The 27128-nt window shown below is 40.0% G+C and overlaps 1 pseudogene; it reads left to right on the top strand.

The window, feature by feature from the left end:
• Window positions 1–785: 785 nt before the first annotated feature.
• LOC131225024 (alpha carbonic anhydrase 7-like) lies at window positions 786–25711 on the top strand (annotated as a pseudogene).
• The last annotated feature ends 1417 nt before the right edge of the window (window positions 25712–27128 follow it).

The raw sequence follows: 27128 nt of genomic DNA, 5'->3' as shown, positions 1-27128 counted from the left end.
CCCTTCTAGAGGCCACGGTTTAGTGGAAGCTTGGGTCTGGCAGCTGCAACCTCTGGAACACCAACTGGACAGGCCTGGGCCCCCTCTAAAGTCTAGTGACGGTTCAAATTCCTCCCTCATTTCGGTCCTAGCAGGTGAATCAATTCCTGGGCATAAATGGCCCTCTTCCCCCATCTGCGATGTTCATTTTCCTTCCCCAAGATGTAATTGACTACATTTTTCGGCAGGGCTTTTGTTTATTAGATGGCCCAAATGTTCCCTTTTGGCTGCTTACTCCATCGGGATGCTTCTCAGTCAGCTCAGCCTGGTCGGTTAGCAAAGAACCTCGCACGTGGAAAGGCTGGGCAAAATGGGTGTGGCATGCGAAAATGCCCCCACGGATATCGTTGTTCCTCTGGAAGGTGCTACATAGGGCCATTCCGGTTGACGACACGGTTCAGGTTCGTGGGATCTAGCTCACGTCAAAGTGCATTTGTTGTAGTAGCAGCTTAGCGGGAAGAACGTTGGTGGAATCCATCAATCACTTGCTGCTGGACAGCGAGCTAGCGGGCTAGGCTTGGAATCGGTTGGGCGTCATGTTTGGGATTAGTGTGCTGCCAGCTACATCGGTGGATGCCAGGATTTTGCAGTGGTGGGGTGCGCATTATGCCGACAGCAAGCCCTCCTTGGCTCGCAATCTGGTCTCGAAATTTCTTCTGTTGGAGATCTCGAAATCCATAAATGCAGCACGATTCAAAGGGAAATCCACCTCCATCGCGTCCCTATTGGCAGGAGTCCACTAGTGGATGACGACCATCTGCGGCCCCTCTGCCAGCCGGCCTCAGCTGCGTGCGAGTCCTGTAGGTGTCTCTTTACAACAGAGGATCACTCCTGGTGCTGTTGGTGCGGCTTTCAGAAAGGTCCTCAGGCCCCCTTGCCAGGGGTAAATCCAACCCTTTGGGAGCTGGGTTGAGTTGGGCTCTTGTTTGGGGGCTTCCATCAAATTATCGGTTAAATTTTCGGGGTTTGGGAATCTTTAAGGGAAACCCTTTAAATGGGTTTCTTTTTTGGATTTTAAAGGGGGGTTAAAAGGGTTTTCCCCCTTTTGGGAAGGGAAAGCCATTCCCCGGCTCGTCTAGGAGCCCAAAAAAGGTTGCTTTGGGGGCTTTAAAATTCCCCCCGGCACCCCCTTTGGGGTGGGAAAGGGGGCCCAATTGGGGAAGGGAGTGGGGTTCCGTGATTTTTTGGTTTTCGGGAAAAGTTTTTTTTCCCTTTTTGGGAAAATATGGGGTGGCTTCCAGGGGTTTTTTCTCCGGGGGCCAATCGGTATTATTTTCCGAAACCCCTCGGAAAAAATCTTTGGGCTAAATTTGTTGGGTTGAAACCCCTTTTGAGGGATTCCCCATGGTTTGGAGGGGTTAAAATTTTTTAATTTTCCCCTTTTTATTTCTTTGTAAGGTTTTTTCAAATTCTTTTCCCTTTTTGGGGCTTTGGAAGTTAGGTGCGTTCACGTTATTTTGGATTTTGGGCAATACAAGGTCCGATGCACATAGTTATGAGGTGGATGCGCGTGAAACGTAAGTACCAAAGTAGCAGGCAAGGGCACATGACATATCATGGGAAAATATGGATTCGGTTCAATAGAAGGAATCACAGAAGTCGGTAACTTAGCCTGTTGACAACCCTAATTCTTATATTAACATTCATTTTAGTTATCTTTTGTGAGTTTGAGTAGGTTTAACTGTACTTTTTATTTTTATTTTTAAAATTCTTGTTTCAAAAAGTTAAATTTATATAAACTAAAACTAATTGTGATGTAAAGGAACAATTCATCATTTTCCCTTGGAAGGTTTTGGGCCCCAAAATATTTGGGTTCCCCCCTTTGGAGATTCCATCTCCAGGTTAAAATTCTTTTCAAAATTTTTACTTTTTTTAAAAAAATAAAAAGGGAGGGGTCACCATAAAATTAAAATTTGGGCCCACCGGGTTGGTTTCAAATACCCCTTTTTTGCCCATTATGGGGTTGGCCAAAATTAAGCAATGGGAAATTTTGGGAAAGTGTTTTTTTTTTTGGGCCCCAATTTTGGTTGCAAACATTTTCCATATTTGGTTTGATTTTTTTTTCCCTTTTGAAAGTTGGCAAAATTTATTAAAGCATTGCAAGAAAATAGTGCACACTTGTTCAAGTGCATGTAAATGTGTATACAAATTTAAAATCAAATATATTTATTAAATATAATATAATTATTATTAAATATTTTATATATATATAAAATCTTCGTTTTGATCAAGTAATAAAAATAAAAAATTTGACTTTTATGATTTAAACAATCTCTTAAAATAATTGAGATTTAAAAAAAATATATTTTCTTTGCTTAAGAAATCTAATTACTCTTGGAAAAAATACTAGCATCCTCGTGGTATGCTACACTTCCAAGGAAGGCCATTTGTATGGACATGCACTCCACATGTGTGTGAGATCTTGGGTGTCCTTTGGTGGGCCCTTTGTTGAATTTCTCCTGGTCTAAAACTGAGGCCAGCCCATTGGTTATTGTTTTCTAATAATTGTCTTTTCTTTCACAACCATGTGCCAGGCTGGATTTTATTGTGTAAGAAAAGGAAAGGAAAATTTACCATGTGTCTTGGGAAATTATCAAGTGCAAAAGTTTTTTTTAAACTAAATATCCCTTTTGTCCAACCATTGACTAAAAAAAAAAAGAAGAGCCAATCCGAAATTCAACTAGGTGACACCAACATAGTTAATTGGGATAGGGACACCTACTATTGGGTTTGTGGAAGGGTTCATACCAAGGATGTGCTGCTGCTCAAGCGGATTTGACTCAAGGATAGACATGATGAGGTCGAGCACTGTCTTCCTCAAGGGATAGTTACTCTGAATACATGAAGCTTATTTATACCACTTAGAGAGATCCTTCAAATTCATGGGGAGAGATAGAAAATAGAAATAAATTCTAATAAAATTCAAAATAAACTTATTAATAATAAAAAAAAAAATGAGTTTACAATCCCTTAAATAGTGATATGAACACTAGGAAGAAGTTTTGAAATCAAACTACAACTAAATTCTCTAAAATCATGACTTATTATAAATAGTAAACTTACTATTTATAGACAATCATAATTTCCACTAGACCTCTTGGTTTTCGGCCAAAAATAGTAGGCATCCTATTTGACTTAACCATGTTATTCTCTTAAATTTTCTAAGCACTTTTCATGTTGGACACAACTCCTAAAGCTCAATGAATCAAAAGTTATGATCGAACTAAAACTTATTATAAATAGTAAAAATGGAAATAAATTAGATTTTTGACCGTTGATCTGATGGAATCTTGCAAATTTGGCGTGGGCAACCTGGCATAGCAGGGTTGGGTGGCTAAAATAGTTTCTCCTATCCAAAATCATATATGGTACGTCGAATAACTCATTACGGTTTGCGAGATACACCCATTTTAATGTTCTGATCACAGTCCAAATCACTTCTGCCTCCGATCAAGCCTTCTCTGGTCCATCCACATGAAAGTGTCAATCATAGAAAACTACAAGGAGAGCGGGAAGATGTGCCAATGTCAACATAGGAAACTGCAAGGAGAGCCAGAAGATTGACTTTAATGTAGTTCATTGAGCAGATGGTGACAAATGCCACCCACTCAAATATCAAGCACTAATTTTTCGTGAACATGGGCAGGTTTCTTCCAACGGAGGAGAGTTCTAGTTCATTGAAAGACTGACAATTTATGATCTGTCACAGGTCTGTTGTATTGTTGGTTGTATCATAGAAGAATATAGACCATCAATCTTGTTAGTGTTTATGTCGATGGTTAATGTAGGACGTGGCATAGATACATTCCTAGCATGGTTGGATTAAAAGAAGGTGGACCGTAAATTAATCAGAACTTTTGATCCGGGTATCCTTACGGCGCACCTGACCGAGTATCAGCACGAGAACTCGATGATGAGTTCTTTTGAAGTGAAGGGGACTGATGTAGAGCGGGTCACAGACACTTTCATGTCCAAGGTGGACCAAAGAAGGTTCGATCGGAGGCGGAAGTCATCGAGACCGTCAGAACCTTAAAACAGGCATATCTCGCAAACCAGAATGAGTTACTCGACGTACCATATATGATTTTAGGTTAGGACGAGCTACTTTAGCCAACTAACCTGGATATGCAAGAGAATATATCCCTTTGAAAGGCTACGACCTCCTTCTGAGAGTGCAATGAGAGCATGAAAGCCTTATCTGAAACCCTAACAATGTCTACCTTTGAGGCATTGAAAGGGGACGATCAAATAGCCTCAAGAAGATGAGATGCATCGAGTTCTAGATCCGTCATCTCCCCTATCAAGGCGTATGCTGGTCTTTCCTCCTCATATCAGTAATCATTTAGGCACCTAAAGAGAATGCTATTGTGGCATGGTTGGAGCTACAACCCGACCAAAACACACTACAACTACATAATCTTAAACCCTAGTCTCAAGTCTTGCTTTAGAATCGTCGGAGTGGGGTGAAGGCTGGAGACATCATGAAAACACACATCAAGACCTGAAGATGGTTTATCCATCTTTTTGAAAGTCGGAAGTTGTCAATTAGCTTTCATGGCATTGACATCTAAATTTTTGGCCATCACTCTCTCGTGAGCCTCATTCATAGCCATTATCCTGCTTCCCAGCTTGCAGTCATTCATCCTATTCATGGTCATACACGCACAGTTTACAGAAAAGAATCTGATAAATGCAAAACCCCTTGGTCTCCCTGAGATGGGGAAGGTAGGGATGTAAATGTTTTCTATTTTGACGAATTGGCCAAACTTGGCCCAATTAAATCTTGTCTTGGAGGTAGCGAAAATGGCTTAATCTATCAATTGACGGGCAGATCAGCCTGGGCAGACAGGCCTCTAGATGGCTTAATCTTAGGGGTTTAGCCCCGATCTTTGTTCTTTGGGAGATATGGTTGGGTTGTAATGCAGCTCAATATGAAGGCATGCCCTTCAACACAACTCGTGTTACTGCAAAGATTCATTCATGGCTATAGGAAGTAGGGAGTGGTATGCTGATACTGAATAGAAACTCGTTGCTAGAATTGATAGGGCTAAAGACCTTAGGCCTATCGTGCATCTACTCTACAACAAAGGAACCTGTGAAGATTATCAAATGGTTGAGACTGACCTTGGGCAAATTGAAGCGAAATGTGGATGGTTCCTGGAGAGGAAATTCGAGCTTAGGCGGTGGTGGAGGATTTTGTAAGGGCCACCAAGGCCACATTATTTTTGCATTTCACAACATATATATACGAGCAAACCTCCAACACTATAGCTGAAGTAAGGGCCATGTTGGATGGTATTTTAATCTGTAGTGAAATGGGTTTATACAACATTATAATAGACACTGATTCGCGCATCATAGCAGAGGTGGTGTCTTCTGGTTCTGATAATTGCCCTTGGAACATCTGGCAGTATGTGGGTCCTATTCTTGAGAAGCGATAGCTCCTTCGCCTTTCTTTTGCCCACGCTTTGCGGGAGGGTAACTCAGTGGCTAACGCTTTAGCCAAGAGGGCTAGTTACGGATGCCCCAATAAGATTTATTCCAGTACATAACTCAGATTTTCCACGAGAAAATTGGGGCCTCTTGACCATGGATAGTGCAGGATTTGGGTCTCTTCGTCGATCCAGAAAATCAAAAAGGGGAATTGGATAAGTCAGATTCTGGGGCAGCTTACATATCCAGCGTTGCTGCATTCCTTGGTTTGCTCCAAGCACCATTTGGTCTTCCAGTCTTCTAACTGCATGAGAATCTCCCTGCATTCACTCGTTTATGGGGTAGCTTGCATATCCAACGTTGCTGCTTTCTATGGCTTGCTCTAAGCTTCCTCTGTTCTTCCAGATTTTAGACTGCATGAGTTTTTTTTTTCTTCACATGTTCTATTTTTCTAATTAGCCGATATGATAGGTGAGGCCCGATGTTTTGTGTGGAGCCCACTTGAAAGTCTAGCTTGTACATCGTTTGTTCATATTATCAAATATTCAGGGGCATGACCCTCCTTTTGAAAAAAAAGGTAGCGAAAATGGATATTACCCACGAACAGACTGGTTGTGAAATCGTGGCGGTGATTTCGAGCTTGTTTCCCTCCTCCGCGAAGGGAAGGATCAACCTCTATTCTATCTCTTCGGTCGCCGAGATCCACAACTATGTCTGTAGGCTCTTCTCCCAATATCCCTCGTTACTAATGATGTCTTTGCTCATCATGATCTACGGCCGTGATCGCCTTAATCACATGCACATGCACGATTAATTGACTATAGCATACATTAGTTTTCCAGGCACTAGATCCAACACTAGTACAATCAAAGCACTATAAGGTATATTGCTCCCCTTTGGATGTGATTACTTGGACAGTCCACTTGATTGATCTAGACCGTGTATTAAGTCCATAACACATTTTTTCCATGGTTAGGATTCCAAAAAAAAAAAAGTAGTTCTTTGGAATCATAAGCAAGCCCGAGCCTGAAAAAAATTGATTAAATGTTTTGGTATTTTTTGTAAATGATTTAACCATTCTATTAGAGGTGGTAATTAGTTTCTTTTGGCAGGGAGGACATGGGTCGAGCCGTTTCCTCGGGGATAATACTCAATCCACGGACCCTGGATCCTGAATACGAAAAAAACAAGAAAATAGAAGATAAATTCTCTTTGGTCAATAAATTAAAAAGACATGATACTATTTAACGACCTATTTTTAATCGTGTTTGTGATGCAAGGTGTATTTACGAGCATGGACTGAAAAAGGATGCTAAAAGTACGGATTTAATGTTCAGAATGCACCAAGGCAAGGGACGGACTCCAGGGGACCAAGATCGATGGAATTATACACCAGGGATCCGAGGAAATCAAGCCATCCACGTTAAAGAGGCCCGAAATTGGTGAAAAATGCAAGATCACATAGTTCCCGCCATCTGATTGGCTCAAAACTTTATACATGGCCTGAGGGCCATAAATTAACCGTACATATCAAATTTCAGCCCTCAGATCACTATGAAAGTGCCCCAACTGACAGATCAGCCCATAAACCATTGATTCTGGGCCCACCTGATATCTGGAACTGTCTCAACTTTGGTCTCGGCGGTTTAAATAAGATGAAGAAACAAATGGATGGTTTGGATTTTGATAGACTATCACAATGGGCCCCGTATATACAGCGCGTGTACAATGAGGTTACACGTGCAGCTGCGCACCGTACCGTGTAAGGCGGGTTAGCAGCGCTGACCCGCATCTCCTTCCCAAATACGGCAGTTGCCGTTTCAAGCGGTGAGACGGACGGACGGTGTCCGTTTTTATGGACGCTAGTGGGCCCCACACATTGTCCCAGTAGGAAATCCAAACCGTCCATCGTGTAGAAGGCCTCGACTACTACAAAACCTTGCTGAGATTTTACACCCATGCATGCACATGTGCACGATACAAAGGCCACAAACAGGCGGTCCTGCGACGTTCAAAATGATTTTTGGGGTGATTTCTTCTCTGGGCCGCGTCAATGGATGTTCAAAACCACCCATTCTTGACCGAAATTTCATCCTGAATCCAATGGATGGGGTGGATTTTCCAGAAAATACCTCTGTGGGGCCCACCGATCACGTCAGCGCCGGACATGCGAAAGGCTACGCACGTCCGCGAAATCGGACTTTCCAGGCAGTTGTGGCCCACCATCTTTGATCATATGGTAGATCTGAACCGTTCATCGTGTAGGCCAGCCAAAACACTTCCAAGAGATGCTGATTTTACAGAAATAATACAAGGAACGCGAGAGTTATGAAGCCCCGAACTTGGCTGCGAAAAGGCTTTCGCTGCGCGTGCGATAGCTTCCCAAATCCGATTTCCACCACTCCAAAAGCTATAAAAAGAGTTCCAAACGTGGAGAAGAGGTCATGCTTGAATAGGGGACATCAGATAGAGAGAGAGAGGCAACAAGAGGGCTCGTTTTGGAAGGCTTCAACGTGGGGTGTTCGACAGGGAGCTAGGAAAGTAATTTTTATTTTTTTTTCTTTTTTCCATTCTTTTCTTTTTATTATATTTGTTTTGGATCCAGCCCATTCATGTTGGGCTGAACCTCTTAGCTAGGGCTAAGAGGTGAAGCTGCAGTTTATGGGAGAACCTTTGCTTGTGCCTTTTGTTTAGACTAAACTGATGTTGATTTTAGTTGATTATTAAAGGAATATTTTTCTTAGTCTTTAATGGTCTGTTGTGACTGAAATTACAATGGGTCTGCAATGGCTTTGAATATTTCTTTTCCCTTTTAATGTTTATGACGTCAGGAAGCCCTGTTGTTCACCATCATCTCATGGGCATGGTCGGATGGTGATACCCTTCCTAATCTTCATACATTATTGATTGGTTGGTAATTAGTTTAATCCTGTTGTTTGCTTTATCTCCTGGGCATGGTTAGATGATGGAATCCATTCTAATTCATATACCTTTCATCTTGTGAAGACTAGATCAAGTAGGTTCAGTTTGATTTCCATGATTTCTGAAGCAGGTATAATTTCTCCCTGATCTCTACAAGTGGATCCTCTGAATCCCTAGTTTCCTTCATCTGAATTCCTTAAAGTTTTAGATAATTGTTCTACAATTATTTCTTAAATTTTACTAGGTTTAGATCACATCTTAGTCGATTTCTAGTTCTACTTAGTTTCAGATAACGTACAGTTATCAGTCCCTGTGGATTCGACCTCGGTCTTACCGAGTTTATTACTACATCACAACCCTGCACTTATCTCACGGAAATGAGAAAATCGTTGGAAGCGCTTAATTCGCGCCTTGATAAGGTAGAGGAGGCTCGGTTATCTCAACCACAATTCATTCCAGAAATACAATGTGAGAAAAGTGATCCTAACTCGCTTTGGAAGAACTCTGGAATTACAAATGAGGAGTTGGATTCTATCAATGAGCATATGGTTCAATTTCCCGATGAGTTGATCTCGATGACTGTTCAAAGGAATGGTCAAGATGCGTGGGTATCTTTCAAATACAGTGATGATGACACACTTTCCTCACATGACACACAGGATCTCAATGATGACGTAGAGGTTAGTTTTTTTAAACCTCAACCGAACTTAGGTGTAGAATGTGAGGAGAGCGACCCCATCCCAAGTGTGTACTGCACGGAATTAGACGATGATGCTTATTGGGATGATGATCATGAATATACAGCCCAAAGTCCCCTAGAATCAATCTCAAGTTTGGTCCAGGTCAATGATCAAGATGTACATGAAGTGGTCGGTGATAATGAGCCACTCCCCTCACCTGACATGTCTGATTTTAAGGTAGAGGATGAGCCCCTTACAATCGACCCTCCTAACTCTTGTGAAACATGTTTAGACCACTCCTCTGAATTAAATGATGATGTGATTCGGGAGAAGGACGAGTTGCTCGCTACAACCTTGGAAATTGAAACCACTAAGTTGAGGCCACCATCTGAGCTGTACACATTTGACAATTCAACACCTCGATTGAGTAGTTTCAGTGAACAAAGTGATCACATCGATGCTTCCCCTATTGATTTTCAATCTATCTGTGTAGGGCTGGAGCGAGAGAGCACACCTCCGTTTACCTTTAAAGATAATGGATTCCTTGGGCAGATCATCACAAGCTTTAATGTGAAAAATGAGTCACCCTCAACTGAATGTCCCAACTCTTTTGATGATTGTTAGGCACACTTTGCAGATTCAAATGATCCCATGATAAGAGACATAGTGAATGCCTTGCAAGACAACATCTCGGTAGTCATCACTGACCGAGAAAACCCTTACTTTGAAGCCCCTTCTTCCACAGATCCTGAATGTTTACCATTAAGGGAGGAGGAGCTGAAAATTGAACCGAAATCTGACACTTCGGAATGTGTTGAGACTACATTACTTCTTGTGAAGTTTTCTAAACTTTATCTACCTGTAGTTTCTGATTCACTATGGGATACTAACGATGAAACTTCTTCTGTCACAGGTGAATCGTATATGCTATGGATACCTCAAGCATTTCAACAGAAAATTTCTTATGAGGTACATAAGTTTCTCTGGAAGGTCATGCTTCAAGGCGTCCAAGCCTATTGCAAAAAGGGTTTTTGGATGATCCTGTTGAGGAACTTACTGAGAAACTTATCAAGATATTGGCCGAAAGAGGAACCTTGCAGCTTGACTCAATAGTTTTTCTTGCTTTCTTAGGACTAGGGTAGTTTCCATTATGCTGTTTTAGGATAGACAGTAAACTTAGTGCTCATGGGAGCCAATCTAACTTTTCATTCCATTTCATTTTCCTAGTTAGTTAGTTCAATGTTTGTGGGTAACATTACTGCAAACCCTCACGAGACTACAACTCGTCCACTAGGGGCAACCTAGGGGTTTAAAGGCTTGTTGCATATGCTAAATGCAATCGAGAGCACCTGCGAAAGTAGTATAGGTAGGATTTTGTCTTTACTTTTGTTGGTTTCTCTCTTGTACTGACCCCCTTTTACGTAAATAGCTATGGAAAGCCTCTTGATTCTTTCAGGTATTATCTTCCCATCACTTCTCATTTACTTATTTTGTCCCATGTGCATTGCATGTTTATTTCTTTTACATTGAGGACAATGTAGATTTTTGGTTGGGGGTGGGAGATTAGGTTTCCTAATCAGTGTTTTTTGGTCTTGAGCAAAAGTTGTGAAAATTTTTAATATTTCAGGCTTTCTGATGAATTCGAAGTGATTTTGACTGCCATCTAAGGCACTTAGAATTTCAAGATGCGTAATGTTGGTACTTTATGACTCTTGGATTCAGTTATCTATTAAATTTCACAGCTAAGTTTGAATTGTTAATCCATTACTAGAATTTGTAAACATTGATTGAGACATGAATTCGCAGGACACATCTCGCATGCATATTAAGGTTTCAGTTCGATATTGAAAGATTAACTTGGTAATCACTAAACATGAAAGGAACCAACTTGGAAAATTGAATGGATTGGGCGAACAGTCTTCACCATAGGTTCGCTCCCTATAGGTGAGGATTCGATTCCCCATGGATGATATTTGAAAAAGAGTTGGGTGTACAGTCTTTACTTTAGGTTTGCTCCCTATAGGCAAGGATTTGATCCCTCTTCTTGGCGTTACTTCTAATGTAAAAGTCAAAAATTAAAAGAATAAAAAGATAATGTGTGAGGCAAGTTCTGGTTATCGTGAATTCTCTTATTGGTTACCAAGGATATCCTTAAATAGAGAAGTGAAATTTAATGTTGATAATTCGAGATTAGACTATGCATCCATGGAATTCAATGTTTAGAATTGTTCTAATTGATGGACTAATATTTTGAACTTAATTATGAAGTTACCGTGTGCTTAAGTTTAGAAGAGAAAGTAATGCCAGCATTCATGAATCTTAGAATTCTAGTATCTGAATTGTTTTTTTCATAAATCACTTGAGTTATAAAAATTCGTCGAAGGTTCGCCGCATTGAGTGGAGGGTGATCTAGATTTTGACCTCAACATTTTTTGGCACTTGTTGAGGGTCAAATATTGCATATCAGACCCAATTATTACCTGAATTTATGGACATGATACTATTTAATGCACCAGTTTAATCGTGTTTGTAATGCAAGGTGTATTTACGAGCATGGACTGAAAAAGGATGCTAAAAGCACGGATTTAATGTTCAGAATGCACCAAGGCAAGGGACGGACTCCAGGGGACCAAGATCGATGGAATTACACACCAGGGATCCGAGGAAATCAAGCCATCCACGTTAAAGAGGCCCGAAATTAGTGAAAAATGCAAGATCACATAGTTCCCGCCATCTGATTGGCTCAAAACTTTATACATGGCCTGAGGGCCATAAATTAACCGTACATATCAAATTTCAGCCCTCAGATCACTATGGAAGTGCCCCAACTGACAGATCAGCCCATAAACCATTGATTCTGGGCCCACCTGATATCTGGAACTGTCTCAACTTTGGTCTCGGCGGTTTAAATAAGATGAGGAAACAAATGGATGGTTTGGATTTTGATAGACTATCACAATGGGCCCCGTATATACAGCGCGTGTACAATGAGGTTACACGTGCAGCTGCGCACCGTACCGTGTAAGGCGGGTCAGCAGCGCTGACCCGCATCTCCTTCCCAAATACGGCAGTTGCCGTTTCACGCGGTGAGACGGACGGACGATGTCCGTTTTTACGGACGCTAGTGGGCCCCAAAATCGCACTGATGAGGAAATCCAAACCGTCCATCGTGTAGAGGCCTCGACTACTACAAAACTTTGCTTGAGATTTTACACCCATGCATGCACATGTGCGCGATACAAAGGCCACAAACAAGCGGTTCTGCGACGTTCAAAATGATTTTGGGGTGATTTCTTCTCGGGCGCGTCAATGGATGTTCAAAACCACCCATTCTTGACCGAAATTTCATCCTGAATCCAATGGACGGGGTGGATTTTCCAGAAAATACCTCTGTGGGGCCCACCCATCACGTCAGCGCCGGACATGCGAAAGGCTACGCACGTCCGCGAAATCGGACTTTCCAGGCAGTTGTGGCCCACCATCTTTGATCATATGGTAGATCTGAACCGTCCATCGTGTAGGCCAGCCAAAACACTTCCAAGAGACGTTGATTTTACAGAAATAATGTAAGGAACGCGAGAGTTATGAAGCCCCGAACTTGGCTGTGAAAAGGCTTTCGCTGCGCGTGCGATAGCTTCCCAAATCCGATTTCTACCACTCCAAAAGCTATAAAAAGAGTTCCAAACGTAGAGAAGAGGTCATGCTTGAATAGGGGACGTTAGATAGAGAGAGAGGGCTCGTTTTGGAAGGCTTCAACGTGGGATGTTCGACAGGGAGCTAGGAAAGTAATTTTTGTTTTTTTTTTTCTTTTTTCCATTCTTTTCTTTCTATTGTATTTGTTTTGGATCCAGCCCATTCATGTTGGGCTGAACCTCTTAGCTAGGGCTAAGAGGTGAAGCTTGCAGCGTGATGGGGGACCTTTTTGCTTGTGCCTTTTGTTTAGACTGAACTGATGTTGATTTTAGTTGATTATTAAAGGAATATTTTTCTTAGTCTTTAATGGTCTGTTGTGACTGAAATTACAACGGGTCTGCAATGGCTTTGAATATTTCTTTTCCCTTTTAATGTTTATGACGTCAGGAAGCCCTGTTGTTCACCATCGTCTCATGGGCATGGTCGGATGGCGATACCCTTCCTAATCTTCATACATTATTGATTGGTTGGTAATTAGTTTAATCCTGTTGTTTGCTTTGTCTTCTGGGCATGGTTACATGATGAAATCCATTCTAATTCATATACCTTTCATCTTGTGAAGACTAGATCAAGTAGGTTCAGTTTGATTTCCATGATTTTTGAAGCAGGCATAATTTCTCCCTGATCTCTACAAGTGGATCCTCTGAATCCCTAGTTTCCTTCCTCTGAATTCCTTAAAGTTTTAGATAATTGTTCTACAATTATTTCTTAAATTTTACTAGGTTTAGATCACATCTTAGTCGATTTCTAGTTCTACTTGGTTTCAGATAACGTATAGGTATCAGTCCCTATGGATTCGACCTCGGTCTTACCGAGTTTATTACTACATCACAACCCTGCACTTGGGGTGTGAACACTTGTTTCCCTCCTCCGCGAAGGGAAGGATCAACCTCTATTCTATCTCTTCGGTCGTCGAGATCCACAACTATGTCTGTAGGCTCTTCTCCCAATATCCCTCGTTACTGATGATGTCTTTGCTCATCATGATCTATGGTTGTGATCGCCTTAATCACATGCACATGCACGATTAATTGACTATAGCATACATTAGTTTTCCAGGCACTAGATCCAACACTAGTACAATCAAAGCACTATAAGGTATACTGCTCCCCTTTGGATGTGATTACTTGGACAGTCCACTTGATTGATCTAAACCGTGTATTAAGTCCACAACACATTTTGTGGGATACTATACAACTTTAATCAGATGATCTTATCCATCCTTAATTTTCCATGGTTAGGATTCTCTAAAAAAAAAAAGTAGTTCTTTGGAATCATTAGCAATCTGCGATGATCTGCAACAAATATATTGATTAAATTGTTGATTGGACCTATTTTTATGTAAATGATCTTAACCATTCATATTAGAGGCTGGTAATTAGTTGAATCCACGGAGCTTCTCTGGACTCCTCACAGAGACTCCTCGAATCCACGAGGAAAGGAACAAGAAAATAGAAGATAAATTCTCTTCGAAATTGCTTGATCAATGAAATTAATAAACGAGTTCACAACCCTTTAAATAGGGATACTAAGCAATGGGAGAGAAATCAGAAGAAAACTATAACTAAAACTCCTAGAATTCACAACTTTATAAATAGTAAACTTACTATTTATAGATGGTTGTGATGTCTATTAGTGTGCAAGGTTTTTGGCCAAAAATAAAAAGTGTCCTATTTGGCTTCACCTAATTATTCTAAGCAATTCTTGCATTGGGTGCAACTCCTAAAGCTTAACGGATGAAGAATTATAATCAAACTAAAACTTACTATTTATAGTAAAAATGGAATTAAAATAGGGAAAACATCGTCGATTTGGCGGTATTTTGCAAATCCAGCTTGCGCAACCTGGCAGACCAGGGTTGGGTGGCTAAAGTAGCTCTTTCTACCTCAAAATCATATATTTTACGTCCGGTAACTTATTCCAGATTGCGAGATACGCTTGATTTAAGGTCTGACGGTCCGGATCACTTCTGTCATCGACCGGGCCTTTTGTGATCCATCTTGGCCATGAAATTGTCTGCGACCCGCTCTATATCACTATGATTGTAGATTGATCCAATATGTGAATGGTCTCCCATGAAATCTGTGTTGGGCATAGTGGACAGTCTTCGACCAATCAATTGAATTGCCAGTGTCCTAATGAAACCAGGAGAATTATATAACTTATATTGCTGTGAGAGCACCCCAGCATTTCCCTCCTATGCAGACTATCCACTTCGATTGTAGTTTTCAGGCCATTCATCAGAGAGCAGTTGCAAGAATCAGACGGTCTTATAAATATATATATGGCCTGTACCGTACAGGGAGATGTACAAGATTGTTTTTCTTTTCAAGCACTCAGATCTCAACGGCTTCCTTGCCAGACGTGAATTGGCTGTCTGAGACCCTGACCACACGCAAATTTAATGTTATTACGATGTCATGAGGTGGCCCACAGTCAAGATCAGGCAACAGAAAAATATGATCATTCTAGATTTTGATTTTAGATTTTGAACGAGGATGAGCAGTCAGATCGTGACACGTTGTGTGATGGTGGGCCACAGTCAATCACAGGAAACTGCGAGGAGAGCGGGAAGATGGACTTGACTGAAGTTCATTAGGCAGAGGGTGACAAGTGTCACCAACTAAAAGACATCAAACACCAATTTTTCGTGAACGTTGGCAGGTTTCTTCGAAGGGAGGAGAGTTCTGGTTCATTGAAGGACGGACATATTTTTATCTGTCGCAGGTCAGTTGTGTTGTTGGTTGTATCATAGAAGAATCCAGACCATCAATCCTGTTAACGTTTATGTTGATGGTCATAGTAAAGGAAATAAATAATCTTATCTTCAGCTTTATATTACTTCGCATTTAATAGCTCAACCATTGGTACTAAATGGCTCCTGTCCGTTTAAAATTCGAAAATTGAAAACGAGCATAGCACGTTGGTATTGAGTTCTTGGAACAAGGACCAACTAGATGGATGGTCTAGATTTAGAAACCGTAGATGCCTATGTTTAGATGCAACGAACAAAACTGGAGTTGGTCTCGTTGGAATGGGCACGGACGCGGATTGCGTCCTACCCCCACCCGTCTCCAGCTGGGAACGGGCAGGAGCTTTGAGTGGCCACCGTGATTTATGTGTCTTATCTACACCGCCCGTCTATTATTTTCATATCATTTTAGGTTATAATACCAAACATTAGCCATATACAAGGGTCTAATTGAGCATTGTATCTGCCTCATATTTTGTAATACACCCTAAAATGATATTAAAAAAAAAATAAAAAAAATGCACGGTGTGGATAATATCCATTCATCAATTTGGCCACTCAAAGCTCCTGCCCGCTCTGGGACGCAATCCGCTCCCCCTCCGGCCGTTATAGACAACGTTCAATTCCACGAGCTTTCGTCAGCACGGCCGCATGGGAATTGTCTCCACCATGTGCGCGTAAAACACTCAAGCTTTCTAGGGCTTAAAAAGTTCCATATGTTAAATCCACTCCGTCCATCAGGTGTGAAACATTATTTGAAATGGAAAAAAAATTAGAATCCAAATTAATAGATCTTATTGGCCAACCATAGATTTGTTTTTTAGCCGGCCCCACACACAAGGCTATGATCAGCATCCAATCCCTATTATTCCATGCGATGAGGCTTCTCTAAATTTTCGATGTAGAATTTTTTCCTCTGGGCTAACATCAAGCATAGAACGTAATAGACGGAGTAGATTTTACATTTACAGCATGATAGGCCCCACAGATATGGCTGTTCTACGCATTACGTGGGTGTTCTACGCATTACGTGATTCACACGTGTAGCGGAGGATTCCAGTCCCATACGTCACCTCCTACGCATTTAATGCGGTGGCTTTGAGAGAAACTAGCCTCTGTAGACTCAACTTTTTACCTTGTTTCTTTCTCGGAAGAGTCAGACCTACCTTCTCACGTACGTACGGACGACCATTTGGACCAAAGTACTCCTGCCTCCCTTTAGGAAGCGGATTGACCGGAGCGCTGACACTCGTGGGCCTCACCATGATGTATGTTTCGTATCCACACCTTTCATCCATTTGGCGAGATCATTTTAGTGCAATATCTGAAGAATGAGATGAATCCAAATCTTCGGTGGACCCAGCACAGAAAACAGTGGGACAGTGACGCTCACCGTTAAAAACTTCTAAAGGCTACAAAGCTTTAGATCAAGCTGATATTTATGTTTTCGCATCTTTCATATTTTTTTTTTTCAAAAAAAAAAAAAAAACTTTGAACAGGTTCGATTTCAAATAAATATTATGATGGGCCTTAGGATTAGTTTCAACGGTGGGAATCACTCTCCCCACTGTTTTCTTTGGTGGGGTCCACTACAAATTTTTATTTACCTCATTCTTTGGTTCATACCCTAAAATGATATCTAAAAATGGATGGACGGTATGGATATAACACATACATCTTAGTGAGGCCCACAGAACTTGGTGACGTCACTTCAGTTGCCGACTCACCACTCAACCGTATCTAATCCTTGTCGGAAACGGATTGGCTACTCCCCCTGCAACCAGCTCCGTGGCTGGTGGTCCGTACTCTGTGGACCCCACCATGATGTATGTGTTTCATCCATTCCGTTCATCCATTTTTACAGATCATGTCATGGCTTATCCCAAAATTGAGAGGGATATAAATCTCAGGTGGACCACACCACATGAAAACAGTAGTGATTGGATATCTACCATTAAAATCCTCCTAAGGCCCACTATACTGTTTATTTGACATCCAATCTGTTCATTAGGTCATACAGTCCCAGATGAAGAGAAAAAACAAAGATCAGCTTGATCCAAAGCTTTTATAGCCCCCAAAATGCTTTAATGGTCAACCCTCATTCAACACTGTTTCGTGTAATGTGGTCATTTGAGATTTTTTTATACCTCATTTTTGGATTTTATGGTAAAATGATCTGTAAAAATAGATGGACGGCATGAATGAAACACATACCTCGTGGTGGGGCCCACATAGCACCAATCTGGCGCTTCTAAAAGCAAGGCAGGGGTATTTGTGTATTCAAATGCTCGCCCGTACGTCCAACGTCTAAGTTGGGAAGGTAAGTTCTGGACTTTTGGGAAAAGAAAATGGATAAAAAGTTGCAACTACAGTAGTCAAATTCTCTGGCTTCTTGAAAACATTCTTAAACCAATCTCCTCAGTGCTGCCGCATGTAACGGGACCTTCGAGCCAACATCATGTCCTATCTTTGGGACATCCGAGCAGTTGAATACACTATCCTCATCATGAGAATATTAAATGACGTGAAAATCGGATCCAAAAATTCATTTACTGGGCCACACCAAAAAAAAATAAAGGAATGGCAGGTGATCTCAACTAGAATACAATTTTTGCCTACCTCATAGGTGAATCCTAGCCATTTGTCTGATGGGTGACCGTTTGAATATAAAACATGGTTGACTTGTATTAATCATTCATCTTATTCACACATAGGACTTGATATTCTTGAGAAATTTCAGTATCTGGGTTCTATATAAGCTATCATTCCCCTCCAAAATTTTCAAACAAGAGAAATAGAAAGAAAACAAGAAGCCTACTTGCTCTTTTCTTTCTTTTTATTTTAATTTTTGCTGAGTTTTTATAGAGAAATATGAAGAACACAAGCACCCATATCATCTTCTTTTGTGCTTTCCTTTTCTTCCTTATCTTTCATTCAGCCCCAACAACATCACAAGAAGTTGGTAATGGATTTTCAGAACAACATAAAATCTATTATTTTTATGTTTCTCTCTTTCATGTTTCTCAAATATATGGTCTTAACCTTCTTCTTCTTCTTCTTCTTCTTTTTCTTTCATTTTATGGTGCAGAGGATGAGAGGGAGTTTGATTATGTGAAAGGGAGTGGCAAGGGGCCTGAACATTGGGGAGATATACATGAGGAGTGGGCAATGTGTAAGAATGGAGATATATGCAGTCTCCAATCGATTTATTGCATGAAAGAGTGCAAGTAGTGTCCCATTTAGGAAGATTAAGAAGGCATTACAAGCCATCCAATGCGACGCTCAAGAACAGGGGACATGATATATATAATGGTAATATTAGAATATAACTGTCTAATATTTGTTTTGGTTCTCCCATTACATTTTCCTGGAGTCACCCTAACCAACATTGTATCGCGACGTGTGAAGAAGGTCAGATGGTCCCAACCATCCATCTTGTCAGTGTTATTTCCATAGGCCACGGTCTCATACTAATACTAAATAATGATCATAACTATTGATTTATGGATCTTAATGTGGACGTTCAACTATACTTGACAATGGTCTTTTATTCCTAGGGGTTCCCCGAATGTAATTGGTTTTTTGTGGTATATGAGAAGTCCTTGCCGCAAGCTTTCTGAAAAAAAAAAAAAACTATACTTGACAATGAACAAATCATCCTTAATTTCAACAATTTGCTAATTCTGGCCCATCTCACTAGCTCCCTCAAAATGGAGAGTTCTTATTATTAGACCATCTATTAGTGTGGCCTCAATGGGACCATATGAACATGCAGGGATGAGTTATGTATGCCTTATGGAACATTAACTCTTTGTTTGCCATGAAGAACAAAACAGTTCTCTAAAATCTTCAATATCAGGGAATAATTTTGTTTTTAGAAGTTCATTAAATAGGGAACACGTGACATTTTGATACGTTAAAAGATGTTATTTCTCTTGTAATTCTCGATTCTTGTTATTGGTGGATGCAGTTAGAATGGGTTAATGGGCCGGGATCAATTTATGTCAATGGAATTAAATATGTACTACAACAGTGCCACTGGCACTCTCCTTCAGAGCACACCATCAATGGCAAGAGATATGGTACTACCTTCATGTCTTATGCACCTACGTCGTTAGGGATAAGTACACTTGATATTTATCTTCTTTCATTTTATTCATGATGAATGGTGGTTGTTGTAGCTATGATCTAGAGGTGCACATGGTTCATGAGAGCTCCAACGGACAAATAGCTGCGGTTGGAATCATGTATAAAATTGGCCGAAGGGACTCATTTCTCTTTATATATATATATATATATATATATATATATATATATATATATATATATATATATAATGCCTTCCAAGGTCCCAATCCCTCACCATGCTTTGCACCTCTCTCATGTGTGTTTGTTATTTTCTCAGCTGATGGAACATATAAGATCTGTTGCCACTACAACAAATAGCGTTTTTAGTGACGTTTTACCGACGAAAACAATTTCGTCGGTAAAATAACACTTTTGCCAACGAAATATTTTTTTGTCGGGAATAATTTTTTTACCGACGAAAATTTTTGTCGGTAAAAGTAATTTTCCCGCTATTTAAAAAATTTTCCCGCTAAGAGTTTTAAGCAGAGCAACTTTTACCGATGAAATTTTTTGTCAGTAAAAGTGTTGTCTATTTAAGTTAGAAAATTTTCGCCTTGACTTTTACTAACGAACCAAAACCGTTGGGAAAAATATTTTTACTGACGAAAGTTTTCGTCGGTACAAGTGGTGCATAAATTCTCCCCGACTTTTAGCGACGAACCAAAACCGTCGAGAATAATATTTTTACCAACGAAAACTTTCGTCGATATAAGTATTGTATATTTAAGTTAGAAAATTTTCGCCCTCACTTTTATCGACGAACCAAAACCGTTGAAAAAATATTTTTACTGGTAAAAGTGTTCAAGTTACGAAATTTTCACCCTGACTTTTACCGACGAACCAACATCGTCGGGAATAATATTTTTACCAACGAAAATATTAGTCAGTTAAAGTGGTTAAGTTAGGTTAAATAATTTTCACCCTGACTTTTACCGACCAACCAAAACCATTGAGAATAATATTTTTACTGACGAAAACTTTCACTAGTAAAAGTGGTCTATTTAAGCTAGAAAATTTTCGCCCTGACTTTTACCAACGAACCAAAACCGTCGGGAAAAATATTTTTACCGACGAAAAGTTTCGTTGGTAAAAGTGGTGTATTTAAGTTAGTAAATTTTCGCCTTAACTAGTTGCATGAAGGCCTTCTCCTTGGACACATACAATAGAGATTAATTCTAAAAAGATTTCAAGCTTTCAGTTTCTACTAGTAGCTACTTTTGGGATCAAAACATCCTGTTCATTCACATTAATGGTCACTTACTGAAAGAAATGATGCAACGGTCCACATTCTACTAAAAGAGCTAAGAAGCATCCGGCCAAGAGGTTTTCATGGCATGATCTAGGGTGAAACCCAACAGACTAATGGACTGGATCTTCTACAAACTGCCTGGAACCCAATAAATTAGGAAGATGGCTTTGTTTAAAACAATCAAGATTTCCCACAAAAAAACAAGATATATAAAAAGCACATACTCTACCATTAGAACTTCTTGGGTCATCTAAGCTTGTGTGACCTAATCAATAGGTTGGATGGCACATAAATATTACAATGGGTTCTAGGAAGTTTTTAATAGTGGGCGTTCAATAGAGTTGTACATGAGTCAAGTTAGCTCGGTCAGCTTTCATGGCTCGACTCGACTCATAAAAGCTTGACTCGGCTTAAAATTGGTTTCGGACCAAATCGAGTTGGTTTTTGGAGCTCAAAAAATTTTTGAGCTGAGTTTGAGCTAGCTCGAGCTCGACTCGACTCAGATCGAACCTCAACTTGAATCGACTCAATCGAATTGGCTTAGTGACTCGGTTATTTTGATATTGATGTTGCTCGCCAAGTGTTTGATGAAATGACTCAACTAAGTGTTGTTTTAGGTGCATACATTCTCTGCGGGATCAGTTGGTGGCGACGAAGGAATGGAAATAAAACAAATCACCACAAAAAACTTTACATTATAAAACTGCCCTCAAATCTTGATTTTGATGTTACCCTCCGAGTGTTTGATAAAATACCTATAAACTATTGCTACTGTTTATGGGAGAAATTGAAGATGTACTTGATGCAGGGATGAATGTGATGAGGTCGATCACTATCTTCCTCAAGGATAACTACTCCGATTCCACGGAGCTTCTCTAGACTCCTCACAGAAACTTCTTGAATCCGCGAGAAAAGAAAGCAAGAAAATAGAAATAAATTCTAATAAATTCAAAATTTGATTGATTGATGAAATAAACGAGTAATCCTTTAAATAAGGATACTAAGCAATGTGAGAGAAATCAGAAGCAAACTATAACTAAAACTCCTAGAAATTCGTAACTTACTATAAATAGTAAATTAACTTTTTATAACAAGTTTCCTGTGTGGCTTAACCACGTTATTCTCCTAATTATTTTAAACACTTTTCATGTTGGACACCACTCCTAAAGCTCAACGGATGAAGAGTTATAATTAAACTAAAACTTACTACAAATAGTAAAAACGGAAATAAACATGAAATTTAACCGTCGATCTGATGGAATCTTGCAAATTTGGCATGGGTAAGCCAGCATAATCGGGTTGATTGGCTAAAGTAGCTCATCCTACCCCAAAAATCATATATTGTATGTTGAATAACTTACTCCAGTTTGCGAGATATGCCTGTTTTAAGTTTCTGACGATCTTGATGACTTCTGCCTCTGATCGGGCCTTCGCTAATCCATTTTGGATATGAAAGCGTCTGCGACCTGCTCTACATCAGCACTATGTATTTGAGAAAATGTCACGGGCTCAAATTCGGCTCAAACTATCCTGAGCCGCTGACCGAATTGAGCCGAGCAAAGCTTTTTTAGGGGAGAAATTACATACATGCCTTTGTTTAATTCTCCCTTAGAAGGTGGAGAATTGAGAATTATGAGCTCTATGTTGTATGTGTTTAACATCCAAACTGTCCAATAGTTGCACCACATCAAGATTATCATAGAAGCAAACAATATTGCAGGTTCAATCATAAGGCTAAACCATAAAAGATCATTTACACTACTCAGAAACGCCCAAATTCAAGTGTGGCTGACGTGATAATTAAATTAAAATTTTTATTTTTTGTGTTTGTGATTATTGTGATGAGTTGCATATGTTGGACGGTTTGGATGTTATACACATACCACATAAACACTATAATTCTTGACTTTACTGCTAAAAAAGATAAAAATAAATAACAAATGAGAGCCTTTTAGTAATTCCTCTCTTAAAAAAGTATCTCACGGGAATTTACAACTGTCCAGACATTGCTTGGAAAATTGCAAAATTTTGAGGAATTTTGCAGTAAAAATAGTTATATGTACATACGGTAATCCTGTATTATCGAATCGGGAATTTGCAAAAATCCTGTAAGTGTAAAATATGTGAAATTATAAGGTAACCATAGCTTACCCTAAACTTACCAAGAATTGTTTCTGGCTATTGTATCAGTTCTGTGGGAAATCTAAACCGTTCAAAAAGTTGTCCCCTACATGAACATAACATGGCATGCAAATTAGGGAACCCAAGCAACAGGTGGTCCAGATGATCAGAAGGAATCAATGAACGACGATGATATGAACCAACGTAAAGGTATGGCTTAATTCATGAATAGATCAGTCTTATTTTCATCTTAGATGATCTTCACCATTGGGCTGACCTTTCGCATGGACCGGAAATCCCAAGCATGTGGCACGTTTGTGAGAGAAAAAGTAGTTCCCTGTTCATTTGTCACGCACGAGTCCTTTTCAGTAAGGTGAAATAGGAATACTCTATATGTCCAGATGAGATGTACAACCAATGGAGAGAATGAAATGAAACCATTTCGGAAACTAAGTTGGCCCACCATGCACCGACATGGATTTCTATTGTCATCAATGCACTGTCGATGTTAGATATCATGTTTTTATCTTATTTTATCTATCTGCAGGAGCAGATACGCCTCTCTCTCTCTATCATGTTTTTATCTTATTTTATCTATCTGCAGGAGCAGACACGCCTCTCTCTCTCTCTCTCTCTCTCTCTCTCTCTCTATATATATATATATATATATATATATATAGCAATGCTCACTAGCACACCTGTTGTCATGAGATCCTGTGAAAACTTTTTGAAAACTCATCGCCCTAAAACCTGAATGGTCCATGTGATATAGCATCCCATTAAACCTTTAAGGCCTGGCTTTCACTCTGATCAAAAACTCTGGTGGGCTGTGACATAAAGAGTGAAGCAAATCAAGGAAGGAAACTGTTTCCGTTGGCCTACCAAAGTTTTGGATCAGGTAAAAGTTGGGCCTTGGGGGCTTCATGGAGCGCTGAATCACATGGACCGTTCATATTTTGAGCTCACATCACGTGAGATGAGTTCTCAAAAAGTTCTCACCAATTCTTATGAGAACTGATACCGAGGTGAGCATCATGCTTACCTGCGCACCTACGCATGTGCGCACCTTTGCACACGTGCCATGGGTGTCTAATCTGAACGGTCCATGTGATGCGGAATCCCATGAAACCCCATGTGACAAATTTTCACCCTGATCTAAAATTCTGGTGGGCTATAGCGAAGAGAAATGAAAATCAAGGGAGGAAACTGTTTTCATTTTTCATGGCCCATCAGAGTTTTAGATCAAAGTAAAACTTGGACTCGGAGGGTTTCACGAGGTGCTGCTTCACATGAATGGTTCAGATTTTGGATCCACATCACGTATGATGGGTTCTCAAAAAAGTTCGCACCAGTTTTGTGCGAACTGGTGCACAGGTGAGCATTTCCCTATATATATATATATATATATATATATATATATATATATATATATATATATATATATATATATATATGTTGTGGGTCAAATATTGCATATCAGACCCAGTTATTGCATGGATTTACAAGCATGGTACTGTTTAATGGCCCGATTTAATCGTATTTGTGATGCAGAGTATATTTACGAGCACAGACTGGAAAGGATGCTAAAAGCATGGATTTAAAGCTCAGGCGTCATCAAGGCATTGGACGGGGCCCCATGGGACCACGATCGAGGATTACACGTCAGAGATCAGAGAAATTCCAGCCACTCATCTTAAACAGACCTAAAAGACATCCAAAATGCAAGATCATAGGGTTCCCACCATCTGATGAGTTCGAAACTTCATACGTGGCCTGAGGACCATAAAGTAACCGTACACATCAAATTTCATCTATTTGATCCCTGTGGAAGTGGCCTAACGGACATATCAGCCCATAAAACCATTGATTTTGGGCCCGCCTGCTATCTAGATGTGCTTGAAAATTGGTCTCAACGCGTTAAATGAGCTGACAATACGGATGGACGGAGCGAATTTCTCACGAGCATCTCCATAGGACCGCATGTGCATCACGTGTGCACGGTACACAAGTGCACCAGCCGTGCACTGAATTCCTCAAAGTCGGTCAGTGCACGCTGACCAACGCCCTCTTCTCCAATTCAAACACGGACACAGCGTACTCACGCCGTCCACCGGTTCTGTGCAGTGGGGCCCAGTTTTCATCCAAATCATCAATCTGGACCGTCCATTGAGTCCAGAGGGAGGGCGTGACCCTCACCTAGGTGGAGTTTTTCCTGAAAAAACATGGATCAGATTTTAACAGTCTAAACGCAGGACGGACGGTAGGGAGAATAATCTGTGGACCACGCCAAAACTCAACAAAAACCAGCCCATTCTGACCGAAAAATCGAGAGGAATCTGATGGACGGGGTGGATTTCATCAAAAACATCACCACGGGTTCCACCGAACACGTCAGCGCATCCGCGTAAGCCTTACGCGCGTCCGGGAAAATCGGAAGTTGCGGGCAGTTGCGGGCCACTGTTCGTGAACGGATCATCGATCCAAACCGTCCATTCGATCATACAATGGGTGCTTACACTCACCACGTTGGCAGTTCTCAAAGGGGGGAAGACTCCTCTCAAACGGATTTCAAACGCAATCAAGTTATGTGTTTCCTGGCGTAGAGCAGCGTTCCGCGAGGAATCTGCTGCGAATGATTCCGCACTCCAGCGGGTCGATTCTGCTGATTCTCCACCACCCCTCCTTGCTCTATAAAAGGAGAAGAAGGAGAGAGAGAAGGGGGATCTCAGATTGGAAGGGAGAAGGTGAAGCAAATAAGAGGTTTTCTGTTTTTTTTTCTGTTATATTTCTTTTGCTGCTTTGTTATTATTTTTTTATATATAGCTTCACCATGTTTATGTGTGGCTAAACCTCTTAGCTAGGACTAAGAGGTGAAGCTTGTAGCGTGATGGGGGACTTTTAGCTGGTATTTTTTTATTAAATTGAATTCGATAATAGTTTGATTTCATGGAATGCTTTCAGTTTTTAATGGTTTGTTGTGACTGAATTACAATAGATCTGTGATGGCTTTGAGTATTTCTTTCCCCTTTTGATGTTATGACGTCAGGAAGCCCTGTTGTTCACCATCGTCTCCTGGGCATGGTAGGATGATGGTACTCTTCCTGACATTCATACATCACTCAGATTGGTTGTGAATTGGTTTGATTTTGTTGTTTGCTTTGTCTCATGGGCATGGTTTTGTGATGGAATCCACTCTAATTTACACCCGTCTGATCTCATGAAAACGAGATCAAAGTAAGTTCAGTTTAATTTCCATAATTCTTGATGCAAGCATAAGATCTCCCTGACCCCTATAAGTGGATCCTCTGAATCCCTAGTTTCCTTCCTCTGAATTACTTAAGTTTTAGATAATTATTCCACAATTATTCCCTAAATTTTATTTGGTTTAGATCATATCTTAGTTTAGTTCTAGTTCTATTTGGTTTCAGATCACGTACAAGTTTCAGTCCCTGTGGATTCGACCTCGGTCTTACCGAGTTTATTACTACATCACAACCCTATACTTGGGGAGTGAACAAGTTTTTGGCGCCGTTGCCGGGGATTGACGGTTACGTTTTTTTTGAAATTAATTAGTTTTAGAATTAGGTTAAGATTATAATTTTACTAACTTTAGGTTAAAGGTTTTTATTTTATTTTTAGAAACTAACCTGTTTTCCTGTTTTGTAGGATCCTAAAATAACTTCTAAATTGGTAATCTCTTTCTAATTCCTCTACTTTTTCTATTTTTAGAATTATTGTTTGAATTTTAGAAATTTTCTTATTCTAGGCTTTCTTTTAATTTTAGAAATTTTCTATTTTCTAGTATTTTTCTATTTTTAGGAATTAGTTTATTTTTAGAAACTTTCCTTTTTAAGAATTAGTTTATTTTTAGGTTTAGATTTTCTATTTTAGAAACTTTTTAATTCTAAGTTTTCTTTTTTGAAACTAACTTACCTTTTAGGTTTAGGGAACTTTCCTTTTTAGAAACTAACTTTCTATTTCAATTGTAGGAACTTTCTAACTTTAGACTTTCTATTTTAGAAACTAATCTCTTTTGTTTTCTTTTACAGGATCTTAACATAGGAACTTCTCATTTGGTACCTTCTTCTCCTCCTCTTACTTTAAACATTGC

Source organism: Magnolia sinica, chromosome 14 (genome assembly GCF_029962835.1).
Source record: "Magnolia sinica isolate HGM2019 chromosome 14, MsV1, whole genome shotgun sequence".
In the NCBI taxonomy this organism is placed as follows: domain Eukaryota; kingdom Viridiplantae; phylum Streptophyta; class Magnoliopsida; order Magnoliales; family Magnoliaceae; genus Magnolia; species Magnolia sinica.
This window is presented reverse-complemented; position numbering and strand designations above follow the sequence as displayed.